General features: G+C 37.5%; 1 protein-coding gene and 1 long non-coding RNA gene across 4 annotated transcripts in view; one reads left to right on the top strand and one right to left on the bottom strand.

Annotated features, from left to right (window-relative positions):
- The window catches only part of atxn1a (ataxin 1a), a 112,155-nt gene that overhangs the window by 21,581 nt on the left and 72,529 nt on the right, over positions 1 to 18,045 (bottom strand). Inside the window, exons 3-4 of one of the 3 annotated variants that reach the window (XM_028037027.1) lie at positions 11,891 to 12,007; positions 11,571 to 11,675 (exon numbers count right to left, since the gene is read on the bottom strand). The gene's annotated coding sequence lies outside the window, so the exon portion shown is untranslated. Of the gene's footprint in view, positions 1 to 1,611; positions 2,264 to 11,570; positions 11,676 to 11,890; positions 12,008 to 18,045 lie in introns of all 3 variants that reach the window. The other 2 variants (XM_028037026.1, XM_028037025.1) reach the window with 2 other exon arrangements.
- LOC114156534 (uncharacterized) lies at positions 15,207 to 16,479 on the top strand. The gene is made up of 2 exons (XR_003597958.1): positions 15,207 to 15,987; positions 16,389 to 16,479. It is a non-coding gene; the product is annotated as an uncharacterized LOC114156534 (long non-coding RNA).

The raw sequence follows: 18,045 nt of genomic DNA, 5'->3' as shown, positions 1-18,045 counted from the left end.
ATCAATCCATCATCCACTATTATAAAGAGTGTAGATCAGCACTAAACCAACTCATACATGGCTATTCTTCTAAACTGAAACAGGGGAAGGGAGAGCATTTTTCATAAAATCAGCAAAGAGGTCCATTATAACTCTGGAAGAGCTGTAGAAATCTTCTTAGTCTGCACCTTGTGGTTCGCCACACATAATGGGGAAACAAGACAAACAGCTGGAAAAAGGAGATTGGCTAAAAGAAATAAAGGTTGAACTTTACCCAGAACACAACATCCCCACAGTGAAACATGGTAATGGGCGCATCAAGGTGGTCAAAGCTGATAAAACAGATTGAGCTGCCTGGAAGCGCACCTATCAGAGACTGTAAGGGACTTGAGACTGGGATGGAGGTTCACCTTGACCCCTAACATTGAACCTACAAAGGAATTGTCAAAAAAAAAAAATCCATGTGCTAGAATAGTCCAGTTAAAGCCCAGACCAAAATTCCAATTGGAAATGTGTGGTCAGACTTAATTGATACTCATAGTTACTTTTTTCAATCTGACTGAGCTATTTTATAAAAAACAAGAAGAAATTTCAGTCTCAAGATGTGCAAAACTGGAAGAAACAGAGTAAAACTTGTAAATGCTACAATTACCTTTGTATAGCACAATATCTTGTCATTGATAGGATAACTTGTTTTTACATTTGTTTTTATCCAACATCCAGTCATGCAACACTTATCCATAAATGAAAACAGAAGGCACCATAGATTATAGCCTACATATATGTGAATCTGATGCTGCATGTGCATGACTGCCCAGTCATAATCATAATCACTATCAAACGGATAAGTTGAACGTGATGTGTTATCTCACAGCTAAATATAGTTCAGCCACAGAGTACAGTGTTGCTGCAAGCTAACACTTTGCTCTCTCTCTCTCTCTCTCTCAACTTCTGCTTTTTCATCTATATCTCCTTTTTGTCTGCAGATTTTCATTAGAGGAGGTGTGGAGTTGCATCACAGTGAGCCTGCAAATTACAAATAGACCATGAACTTTGACATGGCTGGCACTTTACTCACTGTCATTCTGCTGCTGATGATACACTCCTACACACAAAGAGCACATACATAAAAATATCGAGAGTAATGAGAGTAATGAGAGTTCAACTATAGACTTGACAGATGAAGCTGGCAAAGGAGATAAAGGAGCGGCTGAAGGAAAGAGCAGTCAGAGAGAGAAAGCGAGTTCTAAACTGAGAGATGAGGATAAATGCATGACTGTGAGGAAAAAGGGAGAGTAAGTTTCAGAAAACAAACTCTTGGGCAGTGTTGCATGACTTGCACATTCTCACCCCTCGACAGCCCCGAGGTTGGCTGGGTGAACAGAGAGGGTGAAGGGGTAGTAGAGCAGTAGCAGGGAGGAAAAAATGCTTTTGGACAGAAGACAAAGAAGCAAAGACAAACAAGCCCTATCAGAAGAAAAACTAGGGCAGATGCAGTATGCATTTACACATGACACACAGTGATAAAAGAGCTCAAGCATTCATGTCTCACGCACCCACATTATGACTCTCTGCTGATCCATGCATGCTCTTCATTCACAGCAAGCGCAAAACTGAGAGAAGTCTACTTACCAGGGGAGCAGGAGTAGCCCACTTCTGCAGCATGCTTTCTCTCCCCCTCTCATTCTTTTGCTCCCTTGACTCCAGTCCTCTCCTGCTTTGCCGTGTCCTTTGCAAACCAAAGCAACCAAAATCTTTCCCTGCCTCCCTCCACCCCTCCCTCTTCAAGCGGAAAATCCTAAGTAGACCCAGGGCACTTGTGCCACAAACTGCACTTGGTTTTTCTCACCCCTCAAAAAGCACCACAGACACTCATGCTCAGCCGGCAGCCCTCTCCTAAATCTCAACAGCGAGGCAGGAAGCTCCCCTCGCATCCACTGACATGCAGGTGATCACACACACACATGCACACATACCAATTGGTAGCACACAGTTGCGCACACCCACAGGGAGGGAGTCCCGCATGCAGAGCTCCAACGTGTATTATGCAAGAGGTTGAATGCGAGCCAGTGCTCTCACACTGTCTGCCCTGCACAAACACATACACACACACACACTCTCATATGGGCCCCTCCTACCATTCGCTCGTCCAACTTCATCAGGTATTCATTCAAAAAACACACACGAGCCAACTGGCTGCACGCCCAGAGACCGCTTACAAGCAGAGAAAGAGAACACGAGAGGGAGTGGGAGGGTGTTACAGTGAGAAGGGCAGAGCGAGGGACTGTGGGGGAGATAAAGGGGCGAGGGAGAGAGGAGAGGAGATTACAGAGACAGAAACACAGAGAGGGGACATGAAAGTCTGCATGGAGTGTAAAAAAAACAATATGTCATTATCTAAGGCTACAACTTTGAACTGTTTTTATTTAGTAGTATTATTATTACTCTCTTGACAAATTTGGAGAAATTTTGACTCTCTGCAAAACAATATAACACATCTTCACAATATCGGTGCCTAATTAAAAAAACAAAAAGCACCAGAATGTGACATTTACAAACTCAAATAAATGCACTTATGACCTATTACTAATGGGAGAAAATAATATGAAACTCAGGAATGAGCAAAATTGCTTTTCTCCTGTTGCTGATAAAGTCAGTTCTACAGCCACTTTCAATGTGACTGTAATACCAGCTTTTGGCCACTAGATGGTATGCCTTGTTGCAAGTATGCAGCAATCTATTTCTGCTTTTTAGCTGACCTAGTTAAAAGACAATTGAGGAGTAAATATAGATGAAATGTGTTCCTCAGAGCTAAGAGATGTTGGATCCATACAGAAGGAATGAGCATGCACTCACACATATATAAACAACCAAATTAATCAAGAGGAAATAATTCCCTTAAGGACTAGTGGGTCCAAACAAGAACTAAAATGACATCCTGTTTGTGTTGGTTGGCCTTCCTGTTAGAATGATATCAGTCTATGTTCAATTCTAAGTTTTCATGGTGGGTTCAACTGAATAAAGACTGGAATTTTGTTTTAAGATTATTTAAAAAATATTCTTAAGAGCTATTACAGTTTTTCAATGATGAACTACTAAAGCAAAAATATGAGCAATGTAATATTTACTTATTTAACACTGTAACTAAAGAAACAGTGCTGTTTAAAAAGTAGCTTCATCATCAAGATACATTCCTACAAACAGAATTGTGACATTTGCACATTAAATTTCCTTACAAGGTCCTCCTTTTCAGACTGTATTCCAGTCTTTGCATTCATTTTTATGTGATTTTAAGCATAAATACATTTTATTATTAATATTTTCTAACACTGTCAGACTTTAAATATTGAGCCTGCTTAAAGCAAAGCCTGGATGGAAGGACGGACAGACAGAACAAAAGCAAACAATACTTAAAATCAAATTCTTTGATCCATAGATGCAGTCAGGAAAAAATACCTGTGTTAAAGAAACTGTTATTTAATGTGCATAATTTGCTTTATTAAATCTTATTTTTGTTATAGTATCCTAATATTTTGGCATGCAAAAATGTGCGTGCAACAGCACACCAAAAAACTTAAATTGTCAAAATTAAAATTATAGATTAATTATAATTTTAAAAACAAGGAAAAGGGTAAAACCTCAACCATGGTTGAGGTATTACCCTTTTCCTTTACTTGCTTCATTTTGTCAATGAATAAAGTACAGCAAAACACGTCTACTGTCTTTGCAGGCATTTACGTATTTATATATTTATCTGAAATCATTTGAAAGTTTTGGTTTTTAGTCTCCCAGTACATGGAAACACTTTCAAGGGTTCGATAATGTTAGTTTTATGTTTACAATTGAGCTGTCAACCAGCAAATTCCCAGCTTTCAAACAACAGTGACATTAAATCAGTCATTAATAATTATCTTTACAAATGTGAGCTGAACTCACGTGGAGATAATTGAAATTTAATTACAGCTGTCATTCTAAGGTAAAGCTGTATTTGTTTCTTGTTTGTTTTTTTCACCCCAAAATTTTTGACATCAGGCGACGTGAGATCTAATGCAGAACTGGAATATGAACAAAAGACCAAGATAATAACGTTTTAGTACAGCTTTAATTTAGTCAAACATGAAAACCACCACAGTAAAAAATTATTCTCAAAGTAAAAAGTCCTCTTTGGACACAGTTTACATAAAGTTATATTCATATTGCACTAAATTCAGTTCACTACAATAAAGCACTTGATCTCATTTACTGCTCCTGAATATTCTTAGACACTGTTTGGTATTTTGGCTCCTATATTTTTGTGCACAAATACCTAATGTGCATAAATAAATCTATGTGGAAATAACTAGAACAAATGTTAAGTTTGCTTGAAAAATCAACATGGCACACAGCATTTCTGTCTCAGTCTTGTTCTTTACTGCAGAGCAGAATACAGTCTCAGTCACAGCCAGTCACTAAGGAAACTGATGAAAAGCTTCTATATATACACACACCCGTATACATATCAGACTCCTCTGCTGTCTCTGCTCCCTCTCTCTCTTTCTCACACACATATACACACCCCTACACACAATCTTGACTCTCTCTGTCTCCCACGCAAACTTCACACACGCTGTGATTATGACAACAGCAACCCTCGCCTTCCTACACACTCTTAACCAATCTATCCCCCCCTTCTCTCCATTGCTGTCGGTGAAAGTCTCAGCTCTCTTGTTTTCCACGTCTTTCCATCTGTCTCTCTGTTCATGTGTGACTGTGTGTGTGTAATCAGAAGCTTGTAAAACAGCAGGTGTAGAGCCATCTATTGGTCACATACCAAACACATGTACACAGAAGCTTCTTGTAAAACAGTTATCTCTCTCTCTCAGTTTTCTTTTGCAGTTTATACAGATATATTAACATGAAATAAAAACTGTGTCTTCTGAACCATATTAACATGCACAACAAGCACTCTGCCTCAGTCACCCCTTGATCTCCCTCTCCCTCAGAAACCCTCTGTTAACTTGTGTTCCATATTTCAGCCAAAGCCACAGCCCATTCACAAAACCACTAATCCACACACTGTTAGATCTCTCAGAGTCACACACACAAAGAAGCGTGCATGTATGTCTGCAGGATTAGGGAGGGCCTGCAATGAATGGACAAACCACTGCTAACTCCTCTTCTAATCCTTCTAAGTACACACAAGCACAAATGCACACGAGTAGCTAGGCAAACATGGATTCTTCTGTGAACATGCACACGCGCGAACTTGAACTCTCATTCTTTTTTTTTTTTCAGCAGGAATGTATTTGCACACACACCCATCACACACATAAAAAAAAGAAAAAACAAACAAAACAAAGATTCATCCAGACCCAGGCAGCAGGACATACGGGTATAAAACACCCAGACAAAAATTTCAAAGACAATACATAATCCCGCTTAAGGAATGTGGGTTGGTGTACTGAAGTGAACAAGAGAAAAGTGTGTGAAGGGAAGAGACTGAAGGGACAAAAGACAGTACAGATTAGAGAGAGAGAAAATTACTGAGAAATGTAATTAGTTCATTCTACCCAGAGAATTACAGCTTTTTCAATTCACAAAACATTCTACTGTAATTATTAAAATGTCAACCATTTCAAAAGAAAATGCAGATCATTTTTGAAACTAAGCTCAAATAAAAAAATAGTAACATTTTAAAGTGATATGCTTTATTTGTGTAAGTTAAAAAGGAGTGAATCACTTGTGTAGTTACTTCTGAGCCTGAAGCTTTTAGACAAAGCTTCACTGACTGGATGGATGAATTTCTAGTTTCTAGTTCTGATGCTCATTTAGCTGACTGATTTATCTTTGGAAGGACTATAAGACATAAAAGACAAAAATATGCAGAGGGTTATTTGATAGAGGTCGTCATTTGGAAACCAAATGAAAATTAGGAAATTACAAGATTATCTCAGTTGTTGCCACAAAATAAAGAAAAACTAATGCCCCCAATCTTTATCAGATTTTTTTAAACTTTAAAAAGTGAATCATGAATCACTGATGAGTTTGTCAAGTGAAAAGGGTGTGTGTTCTTAATTTTACTGGACTTAATGCATATGAAAAATGAAATTGGGACACAAAAGGTAATACAATGTAATGTAAGCTGTGTGTAAACCAGCTCTGATGTACTTTATAATTTGTGTCCTATTAGACATGTCCTGTAATCTTTCAAACTGTTGTTCAAAAATCATTTGAGCTTTCCTAAGGTTTTGTAAAGTTTTTCTTTGTACTCTGGCTTCTATTTCACTTATTTTAAGTAAATTTCTACCATGACAACAAATCATATTTAAGAATAGAAAAAGTCTAAAAAAAAAAAAACTGTCTGCAATAAATAACAGAAAGAAAGATTTTTCAAGATCTTTCCAACCAAAGATCTTGAAAGACATTTTGGAAGCCTAGATAATCGATTAAAATCACTTTACACATTAATTAAGTTACACCCATCAGAAAACTTTCACACACAAAGTCTGGTCAATGGTTCCTAACGTTGGGTTGAGGCCCCAGTCAGGGTTGTAAATCATCAACTGTGGCGTCTTGTCGTCCTTTACAAGAATCAAGGTAAAATCAATATCAGTGATTCTAAAAATGTAAGTCACAAGTCTTCTTTGGTTCAAGTTCTGAGGTCAACAGCTGAAGAGTAATCTTGAGCTCAGCCAGGTCAACATGTTTTGGATGCATATAATATACATCTGTTGCTTGAAGTTCACAACTTGGAGGCATGATATTACTACAAACACCACTGCTTTAAAATTCATAAAGATTTTCTACAAATGATGCACCATTGACCCAATATCAACATTCCCTGTTCCCATAACATGGCACGCAGACTCCCAGTCTACACCGATAAAAATACAAACAACCTAACATGCAAAATGTTTGTAGGGGCTAGAACGCCAGGGTTGTTGGACCCATTTTCTGTTTAATTCAGTTAATAATTGAACCACTCAGACCTCATTATAGACTGTGTCAAGATCATTATACTTATATAATAGCAGATTGAGTCTTTTCCCTCTCTAAGCATTCTGCTGGTCAGTAGAGCTTGTTGGATGTATTTTATCTTCCAGCTCAGATGATGAGTCAGATCATTTCAGAACTGAATCGGTTTGCAGACAGGTTGACAGGTGTGAGATGGGTGACTCTGGAGGTTTGCAAGGAGCACAGTGCTAAACATAACAGCTCAGGTGACAAATTTTAACACAGACACACTACTGCACACTAAAGCTGCTGGTATAGCTTGTCATCATGTACACTGTTTATTTTTTCCTTTTCTGACAGAATGAAGGAACAAGAGCACACATTGCTTTTGCAGCCATCCATGTCTTATATATGCATATGGAATTTGCTTAAGATGAACTCCACAGCAAGTAACAGAAATGGGAAGACAGATTGGCAGTAAGTGGCACGAACAGGCATGGCAGCATGTATTGTGTGGATGAAGGAGAGCTGAGTGACTGCTCTGCATGTGTTCTTGTGTGTGAATGACGTTCTCTACTTTTTGAAAGTCACATTGACAAAAGCATAAGACAGGCAGAACATGTTTGTTAAAGCACTCAGGTCTCAAAAAGCACAGCCAGTAGTCGTCAACATCAGCAAGGCACATATTACGCGTTAAGGCCAACTCTAGAGAACATGCAACCATTATCCAAACAAATTTCAAACCCCGCACAATAGCCACACACAGTACAATCAGAATCCTGCCTGATGAACACTACTCAAACTCATGTATGTAGTACATGTACATGTGCGTTGTCTTTTTAAATCTGACCAGCTCTCCCAGTTCAGGTAGAAAGAAGCATGGATTTCTCCAAAACACAGCTTTTGCAAAGAAAAACAGAAATAATATATTCTAAATTTGAACTACATATATTAATCTGTGTGGGGCATTCTAAAATTAGATTTTTGCACAAAGTAGTTGATCTCTAATGGCGCAATTAAGCATTCAGGCTTACAGGCACATTGCAAATGTCAGATTTGATAGATTACAGCCCCATTCCTATCTTCAGAGTTTATCTGTTAAACTAGTCAATATGTCCACTTTTTTTCTTATTTTTCAAATTAGAGATACGTCTGTCTGGCTCAGAAAACATGAACTAATAAAAATAATCAGCAGTATGTCCTTCACTAGGAGTTCTTCATAATAAAGCATAAATGACAGACCATCATTGTGAATAATATACATGCAACTGAACATATAATGGAAAACAACTAAATAATGAAATATCCAGTGAGGATGTGAAGCAATCAAAAATCTACCACCTCACAAAGGTGAAGAGCATTTTCATGGAAAAGTGTTACAACTTTTTTATCGTCCCTCAAATTAGGACTAAATTCTACAAACAGAAGCTTGCATGTTGGAGAAAATGTGAAATGATTAATTTTAAACATATCATGTATTATGGATATGTCAGGAAAGGTCAGGAAAAAGGTCAGAGACACAGGGAACTGTTGATTGTCAAATAACTTGACCTGAAAGACAACATTAAGATATTAACAATTTGCCCAAGAGGTAAAACAAACTAGACTCAGCAGCACCTGTTCTGCAAACACGGAGCCAAACTTTCAGCAAACGTATGGGATAATACTCCAAACTCAATCCAATTCACATAGATTAAATGCATTTCTACCAAATACTAAGGAAATGTATGTGAACATCTAAATCAGAATGACCAGTGAACTCTACTGCTGTCCACTATTTTAGACATTGAGGTGAAAGAGAAGGAAAAAAAGATGTGAGAAGTGTATAGAAAAGAGGACAGAGGGTTAGAATCAGGATAAAGGTACAAGTAAATTAAGCCAATGATGATGTCATTGTGTAGTAGCAAGAGAGAGATAGACAGCCTAAAGAAGGACAGACAGGAGAGGTCTATTAGCTAATACAACTCATGCAGACAGCCTCCTGCTGCTTAGGATATTGATTCGAGGATATTGTGCTGAATGCTGTGTGAGTGAGTGATGGTTAAACCCTGGCTTTGGGCCTCAAGGCATAATATAGTACTACAACAGCTCCCTCTTTGCACAAGGCACTTGGTCTTTCTCCCCTTAGTGAGTGTGCATGTGTGAGAGTGTGTATTTATTCACATATATGAAAATTATTGAGAGACAAGGAGACAAAGAACATTGAAGTGTTTGTTGTTTGAACAGTTATACAATATAAAAATGGCATGGTAAAATAATCCTTTTGATGAGAAAACGTACAGATTGCGGTTCAGAACAAACAAGCAAACATGATGACCTCTTAAGTAAAAAAAAAGTAGGGTTGTGTGTGTTTCAAGAGGACAGCATAATGGAATGCTTTAGTTCAAGATTTGCCAGCAGCACTTTTCCCATACGCCTTGGAGCCAAGATTTCCCCTGCTGGCCAAGGATACTACTAACTCTTTTTCTCTCTCTCTCAAAGGCACTCACACTTCTTACTGTTTGAGCGGCAGAAAAAAACGAGCTTGAAGTGTGAAGAACAGTCTTGCTCACTTAAAGGAGCACAGTCAAAGTGAAAAATAATAAAATTAGAACAAAAAAGGAAATATATTTTTGTGGTAGCAGTGCTTCTAGGCAGTAAACCTTATGCCATTGGAAAGCTTGTGAAAGGATTGTAAGAAAAATTAATTTGTGGGTTGCATACCACAATTGAGTAAGTGAGTTGCACCATGAAAATTTTGCCAAATGTTCTCTGTCAATGGCAAACAGATTTTGGAGGTGGTATTGTGATGGTGTGGGATCCAATCTTCCGGTCATCAATGGAGGTCATGTCAAAGCAGATCGATGTCAACATGAGATTCTATGACTGGCAGCAATCCCTTATATCCACTCGTAGGAACCAGGAAGTCATTTGTCACCCCTATACCGGGGGGTTCATCAAAGAATTACTCCAGAATGTGGATGTAAGGTCAGTTATTAATTTCAATGTCAGCCTCATTGGTCACTTGCAGGATCAGCTTGGATGTGCTATTCTTGTCAGAGTGACCAACACAATCACATTGGCTAACTTTACACAACGGATAGTTGAGGAATGGGATGCTATCCCCATCAGTGTTTGACCAATTTGATGGAGAGTATGAGGTGGTTGTGCTGGCATAAAATTTGTCTGCGCAATGCTCAGCCCTTGTTTGCTAAATTTGTACATTCGTAAATTGCTAAGATGTCTTGTTTCTTCTAAGACAACATCAAATAGCATAGCTATGAGAGAAAGAATTTTGCAAGTTTCTTATGGGTGCAGCTCACCTAATAAACTGTGTTGCTCAACCTGCCAATGCATTGTCCTCATAAACGTTGCAACATTTTGATGAAATAATAGGTTGACATACAAGAAACTAGATACAGAAAAAGCACAAGGGAACAGAAACCAAATCATTCTTATAACTAACTCTTCAGGAATGAGTTGGCCAAAAAAAATGTCTTTATAACATTAAAAGTGCCGCATCGAAACACACAAGGAAATGAGCAACCATTAGAATGAATTTTTATTCCATAACTTTGAGACTCTTTTTTAATGAAAGTATTACCTGGACAAAATAATAGCCACAAATACTAAAGTAATGGCTCCCAGTTGTCTCTTTGGATTGCCACAATCTATTGGCAACTCAGTTTTGGAAAGGTTTCTAGTCATTGTATAAAATGATTACCCACAGAGTTGGAAAAACTATTTCCATTGCACAAAACGAACAGTGCAGAATGTTTGCCATGATAACTTTATGTTGAATTTCCCCTTAAAGCAACTAACAAAGCAGCTTTTCACGTGTTAAACATTAAAATAAACAAAAAATCATACAGAAAAACAGCAATGTAAAACTCGTCTTTTAGAAGGGAAATCTGGAGCCTATGACAATTTATTCTATTGAATAAAGCAAAGAAACAGATCATTTCAAAAGTTATAAAAAAAATGCCACAATCTTAACTAAAATAGCTGTTTAAGTTGATTTTCATGACTCACTTGAAAAAAGCCTGGGTTCATATCCTTGACCTTACATATGTGCTCAGCTGAAACGTCTGTTAGATAATCGCCAGCAGCTCCAAAGCTGCTACACTCTGCAACTGACCCTGCAATCTTAACTCTCAGTGGAGACAAGGAGTGAGAACGTCTTCCCTTGAGATTAGCATTTCTTCAAAAATAATAAATGTAAGCGGTTCAAATGCAGAATTCATAGTACTTTGTGGATTTTCCGGTATTTTGAGAATAAAATTGTTTCTATAGTTAGGGTTTCATGGAATCTTTCAGACTAACTGTCTATGAGCAAACTTGGTTTCAATTAACCTAAAGATTTATCTCCTCGAATCACAGTGAATGCAGTAAACAAATCTTGTTATCTTCATTAGCTGAGTCTCACTGGCTTAATTTGAGCATCTGAATGAGACCTTCTTATCCATCTCTGTAACGTCAAAGAGCAGCTGACTGAATAAGTGATATATCATATTGTTTTGGTCAACTAATTATGCTGCATAACAGATAATGAAGATTAGACAAGTAAGCCACTTACTATAAGATTTCAATTATACTTGTAATGTGATGTGGTTCAAAGCTTAAGCAAAGAAACAAAATTGAGATTATGAGGTGCCACTCCATTAAAATCTCAAACTCACTTTACTTGACATTCATCTGTGCAGTTGTCAGATTGACGGGTTTATCAGTAGAACTGGACTCCTGGCAATGCAGAACACAAGGCTGGAAAGTCCTTGATGCCAGAGCTAATAACATCAGATTAAACATGACAGTCAGACTTACAGCTTTTAGGCTGGAACAGCAGTGTGACAGCAGTTTGTCTGTAATGACTCAGCAGTGAGCCTTGTCTTGTAGCTAGAGACACAACTTGACCTGCAGCTAACTTATCCATATCTGAGGAGGAACTGCTTAAGAACACAAGTAGCTGAATATTCAAAATGCCAAATGTTACCATTCTCACCTCATTCACCACAACTGCTCCAGACTTTCTGGTTTGTCAGCAGGCAGCCAAGGCCATGGAGAGGTTTCCAGACTATATCCCACAATGAGGAACGTGGACTGAGGGACTCAGCACTCCCTGGAAAATAAAAACATCAAATGTTAAACTAAACATGTGAATAAAACATTTCATAGCGTTGATGTGATGTTTTAAACCTTTGATAACAAAATATATATCCTTGTAAGCGTAAGAAAAAAAAAAAACACAACACATTGAAGAATGTCTTTGTAGAGAAAGCTCAGGATGTATCTGTATGTCTGCTAGTGAGAGCCACAAATTGCAAAGCTGTTATTAACCACCATAAAGTGTGAATTTTAACACTTCCTTCAAAAAACATTTCAGGCAAAAAGCCTTGAGGAAAAAAAAATTGTCTTCACTAACCTATTCTCATCACGACACAGCACACCTTGCATAAGGAAAGACTGTTTTATATCTATACAGAGACAGCAATGGTGTAAGGAATTATAGATAATTTAACATAGACTTATAACATAACCCTAACTCAACTTTGCAGTTAAAGAATAAGGATGATTTTTCTTTTCATAAAAGTTAGTATAGTATGTTGTTTCCATTTTCTACAAAAGGCTAGCAAAGGAGATGTGTGGTCAAAACACCTAAAGAGAAATATTTATGCTGCACTGCTTAAAATTGAAGATAACATTATATTAATGTTGGTGATGGTTTTTTCAATGGAAGGAAATGAAGCTCAGAAAAGTGTCATATTCTAAAAAAAAAAAATTAAAAATCCTAAGAGAGGGGGAAAAAATCACCCCAAGTGTTTCATCAGTCATTCTTCAGACAAACACTGCTTAAGCAGGAGTGATTAAATATTAAGATGTTTAATTTTGTGACTTTTATAATTATTAACACAGAGATACTGACAGTACTCAAACTGTAAGAGCAAGATGTGATCAGAGGAATAATGTCACAACGATGTTCCTAAAGCAAAGCTTTAAAATTGTAAGAGAGTAAAATGGTGTGCTCCTGATGTCACCATCAAACAGGTTTCCAAAAACTGCTTAAACACCAGTGTTAGTGTAAGTAAACTTCTGAGTTTGGAGAAAATATTTCCTCTCAAAAGCAAATAGAAATGATTCTGCTAAAGTATAGAACTAATGGAGTCTGATTTAATGGAGGATTTTGAGAAAAAGAAAGTTGTTTCATGTCTTTTTGCATAATGTAAGAAACTGCCTCGTTTTATATGAAGGGTAATAATCAGAAGATGCAAATACATCTGATCACTGACAGTTATTATTCTAATCGACTGAGATCAGCCAAGATTCACAGCTCTTATACATAGGGACATAATTTATTGTTCAAACACTTAAACATTCTCTTTGATGGGTTTTACACTTGTACTTCACCTAGGACCTGTCAAATTAAAAGAACCTCCAGATCAGCTTTAAAGACATCAAATGTGCAACACAGCGACTTGAGAAACACCCACATAGACCGTAACAGACAGGTCAGGTGATTGTCGACAGCGTACACATACTCTGTGGGACTAATTAATCTGGTTGTCTTGGAATGATGTGGATGTTACGGAGAAACAAGACACAAACTCCCTGCTGTTAATCAGCTGCAGTAGGGAGGATGGTGGGGTGCCAGTGAATGTTTAGGGAATTCCACACATCCTACTGACCCACTTTTTATGAGTGTGACAAAGACAAAAAAGGAGTTGGCAGAGTGGGAGTGAATGTGGGCGACTCTCTTATTGTTCTAAAGCACTCTTACAGCCAACCAAGGCAGGAATTACAGGCTGAAGGATACATTAGTGACAGCAGGAGATGCCTTTCCATGCACGTTTTTATAATATGCATGACAACTCAATTCTACAAAGGATTGAGAGCTACTGTGAGCACAAAGTACAACAATGGAACAGTGAGGCAGAGAGAGAAAAGGAGAAAATGAATATCCAATGTCAGATGTGAGAAAATCAATCGGATTCTGTGGTGGGTTTTAGTGTAGAGCTAAACTAAAGCCTTTACATGAATTAAATTGGCTTTACACACAAAGCAGGAGGGATTGAATGAACAAAGTTGTTTCCAGAGAGGAGTCAAAGGAGGAAAAAAGTAGATGACTACTGAGGGAATAGATTGAAAAATGCCAACTAGCAAAGGAATCTATCAAATCTATCAGATGATATACAGAGAATGTAACAACAAATTGAAAGATAGCTAAATGGTTAGAAATGTAGAGGAAATCCAAAGCGAAAGAGAAGGAAAAGTGGCGAGAATTAAGAACACAGAAAGAGAGGAATAGGAATGAAATAGACCGGCAAGCAGTGAGATGGAGAGAAACAGATGGTGGCAGAGAAGAGGCAGATATACAAACTCACTGGGAGAACAACACTGGCAAAGCCAGCGAGGCACAGCAGGGAGTATAAAAAGCTGAAGAAGGTCAGCAAAAAGGGTGGAGGAAGATGATGAGGATGAAAGCAAAGCAGGACAAAGACTGAGTTATGAACCAAAAAAAAAACATTCACCAACTTTTTTGGAAAAACATAAGAGAAAAGTTATTCTATGCTATCTAAAAATGTTTACAGTATGGCTTTCTGATAATTCAATAAATGAAAGATTTAGGTTTCTTGGAATGTCTGCACAAGTCCAGTAAGGTAATGTGCTTATACAGACCTCTTTTGTTGATGAATTTGGAATCTGTGTGCATCCAACATGACTTTTATCAAAACTGAGAATTTGAGGCATGATTCAGGTTTAAAAGTGCATATAAATAAACACAAAAAAGAAAAACACACCTGTGTACTCGTGAGAACAGGAAAGCTTTGAGCTTGTTTTCCAATTCATACACATTTTGTTCTGATTTGAGGTCTACAGGAAGCTGGCTTCAGAGAACAGGGCCTCAGTAAGTAAGCGCATCCTCAGAAGGCTTGGATCTAATTTTGGGAACAGCTAAAAGGTCTGCACCTGATAACCTGAGAGAACTGACGGGGTTTTACACAGTGAGATGGTCAGAAATTTACAGAGGGAAAGCAGTCTATTAGCTACTCTGAACTATTATGGGACTTGAAAAAGGATTCAGATTTGAACGAAGAAACAATCATGCCACTTGAATGGAATACTTTTACATTCTTGTGCTTCTGTATGAACTCTGAGCATCATAATCTTGTAGTTTAATTCTTACAAATCATTCCTTGTATACTGTTGTTTTGCAGTAGCCTTATCTATCAAAAATTGACACAACATCAGTTTGAGAGACATATTTGAAACCTTTGTTTTATTATTAAGGAGTAAAAAGAAGTTGGATGTTTGGGGTGATCCTCTAGAACCCGACGGACCCACCGGTGGGTCCAGCTGAAACATGACCTCGGCTCGCTCTGTAAACAAAGGCTCCACGTGCCTTTAATTTTTTTTTTTTATTATTATCCGCTAAAAGAGGCTTTAATCTTTCAAAAACTATTCCGCATAAAGGTTTTGCCCAAAAGGTTAAGATTTTAGAGCTATTTAAAAACAGCCGATGAGATTTAAAGGTCTTCGGGCGATGACGCAACTGCCCGGAAAACACCCGATCAGCTGATCATCACGGCCTTTTTGTGGCTTCACGAGACAGTGGAAAGACTCTCAGAGCATGGCACAAGATGTCGGCTATGCAAAATCATGACGTATTTTCCGGAACCCGATCTAAACGCGTGCGCTCTCCGTGCGCTCTCCGTGCGTTCTCTGTGCGCTCTCGGCGCATGCGCTCAGTGAATGGTTCTTTTCGGGATAGGTTTCGATTAGCGTAGTTCGAAGCATTCAAATAAGGTGTGTACAGTGAGAATTCTCATTTCACTTGTGCGTTCTGCGAAAGAACAACGGTTTTTCGATTTGCTACGAGCGGAGCTAACTCTAGCAAAAATTAGCTCAACTGCAATGGCGCAGAGGAAGATGTCAGATGTGGAGGCGCTGGAAGAAATATTTCGGAGCGATGTTGAGCTGGAAGACTCTTCTTATAGCTAGTGGGATTCGGACGAGGAGGAAGAGGAGAGAGGCAGAGAGGAGAGACCCCCTGAGAGCCGGACACAGCTGACAGACTGCTGACAGACTTGATCTCGGTGATGTGTAAGTTTCCCCCCGCAATTTCACACAAAATATTTGATGTTTTGGTTCTATTTATTTATTTATTTCTGTGATTATATGCTTGTAATAACGGCAGGAAGTAAAACCATGTGGTTATTTGTTTATTTATGTTTTACTAAAATATGTTTTCAATCAATCAATCAATCTTTATTTCAGACACAAAAGAGGTCCATAGTAAAACAAAAAGAAAAAGAAAACAAAAAGAAACATGACAGTCACTGAGCCACAAATAAATGATGACGCCAATGTTTCCACAATCTTGAGAAAAATCTCGCTGTACTAAAAACAGGGTTTTATTTTACTAGTAAGGATTTCATGTTTACTTTGGTTCATTACTTTGTAATAAACCTCTAATTCTTCAAATACTTTATTTTTGTTTATAGTCAAGTGGAAGCCGAACCATCAAGCTCAGATGGAGCTGAACCTCCCCCCACCTCTCATGATTCTTCATCTTCTTTGAGGTAAGATGTCCATTATGCCAAAAAAATTGTTACAAAATAAGAAATGTGTTGTCACAGTGCAACATTGGTGTCTCTGCTTTATTTTATAAGACTATGTGATGCAGCTTCATTTTCAGTATGTCATTTTTTGTCAAATTTAGTGGTGGTGGTGGATTTTCAAAATTGTTTATTTGTTCTTGGAAATTACTTCAAAAAGTATTTTTGACTGTTTTACCTTGTTTCAATAAAAGTTTTCTATTTGGAGTCAAAGAAAGAGCCTTCAGTTCATCATTATTATACATATTATACTGTGCACAATGGTACATTTTGCATATAAATGGGGTAAATGTCATGACCAATGGTTATATTATATGTAGAAAGTGTCATTAGATGGTAATAAGCTATTTAATTTTAACAAACCCCCAGTATTGATGTAAAAAACACATTTGGCACAGTTTGGTGACATTTTTGGATAAATGTGCCAAAATGGCCTCTCCGCCTAAGAAATTTCTCACTAATAGCATTCTAAAATCAATATGATTCATCTGATTGAGTCCAAATTTGGTATACTTTTACACAACATTTAGATTTAAAAGTCTGTACTACTTTTTTGTGCTATAAATAATATTTTGGTAGTGTTTTGCTATGTTTATTTCAAAGAAAATTTTGGCGAGGTTCAAAAAATGCAAAATATTTTGTATTTTGTCCCTAATATTTCAGGCAGGGTCAAAGCTACAATGGTGCTAACACCAGAAAACCATTCTATGACATCTTACCTTTACAGAGGTATCAAAAGTTTCTTCTTAAATCTAATAGCTGTGAGGCTATAAGTGATCTACTTTGGTGTGTTTTTGTCAGGCAGAAATTTATTTATACCCCCTGAGGGTGTAACAGGTTCGAGTACAAAACAATTCCAGGATGTCCAATGTCTTCATTAACTTTTACAAATTTTAATGAATGAGGTATTAAGTTAGGGTTATGAAGAATAAAAAATGTAATAACATCACATGGTAAGTACAGTGGAGAATCTGTGATCTCATTTTTTTTCATTCCAAAGGATTTTGTGGCATTATGGGTTTCTATATAAAAAAAGAATAATAATAAAATCTAATGATCTGTGCAAGAAAACTGAACATTGTGCCTCATGGCTGAATGGTAGAGCAGACGCACAACAAACAGAGGCTACAGTTCTCAATGCAGTTGCCCCAAGTTAGATTCTCTCCCTGCCCTTCTTCCGGTCTTTTCTGCCATTTAATAAAGGTGACTAGGGCAACCAAAACCCTAACAAAAAAAATAAACTTAAAATGGATTGTTATTTGCTCTTTTATCAGTGTAATGACTGAAAACAAATGAGCTTGTGTCCTATTAGGGCTTTAAGGTAGGGAAATGGGAAACCTAAATTCCAATAAATGCATTTGCAGTTTATATTTGCTTTATGGCTGTAGCTTTTCACACAATAGTTAATAAATTGTTCACAGCTACAAATTAAAGATAGACCCCTGAGTGTTTTTTTTTTTTGCTATTGATGGACAAAATGGGTGATTTGTCTGCAAATCTTCAATCCATTGTGTGAATGTCCTTCTGCTGTTTTTGGACAAAG

This window comes from Xiphophorus couchianus, chromosome 13, assembly GCF_001444195.1.
Source record: "Xiphophorus couchianus chromosome 13, X_couchianus-1.0, whole genome shotgun sequence".
NCBI lineage: Eukaryota > Metazoa > Chordata > Actinopteri > Cyprinodontiformes > Poeciliidae > Xiphophorus > Xiphophorus couchianus.
The sequence above is the reverse complement of the archived record's forward strand: the minus strand, read 5'-3'. Positions and strand labels throughout refer to the sequence as shown.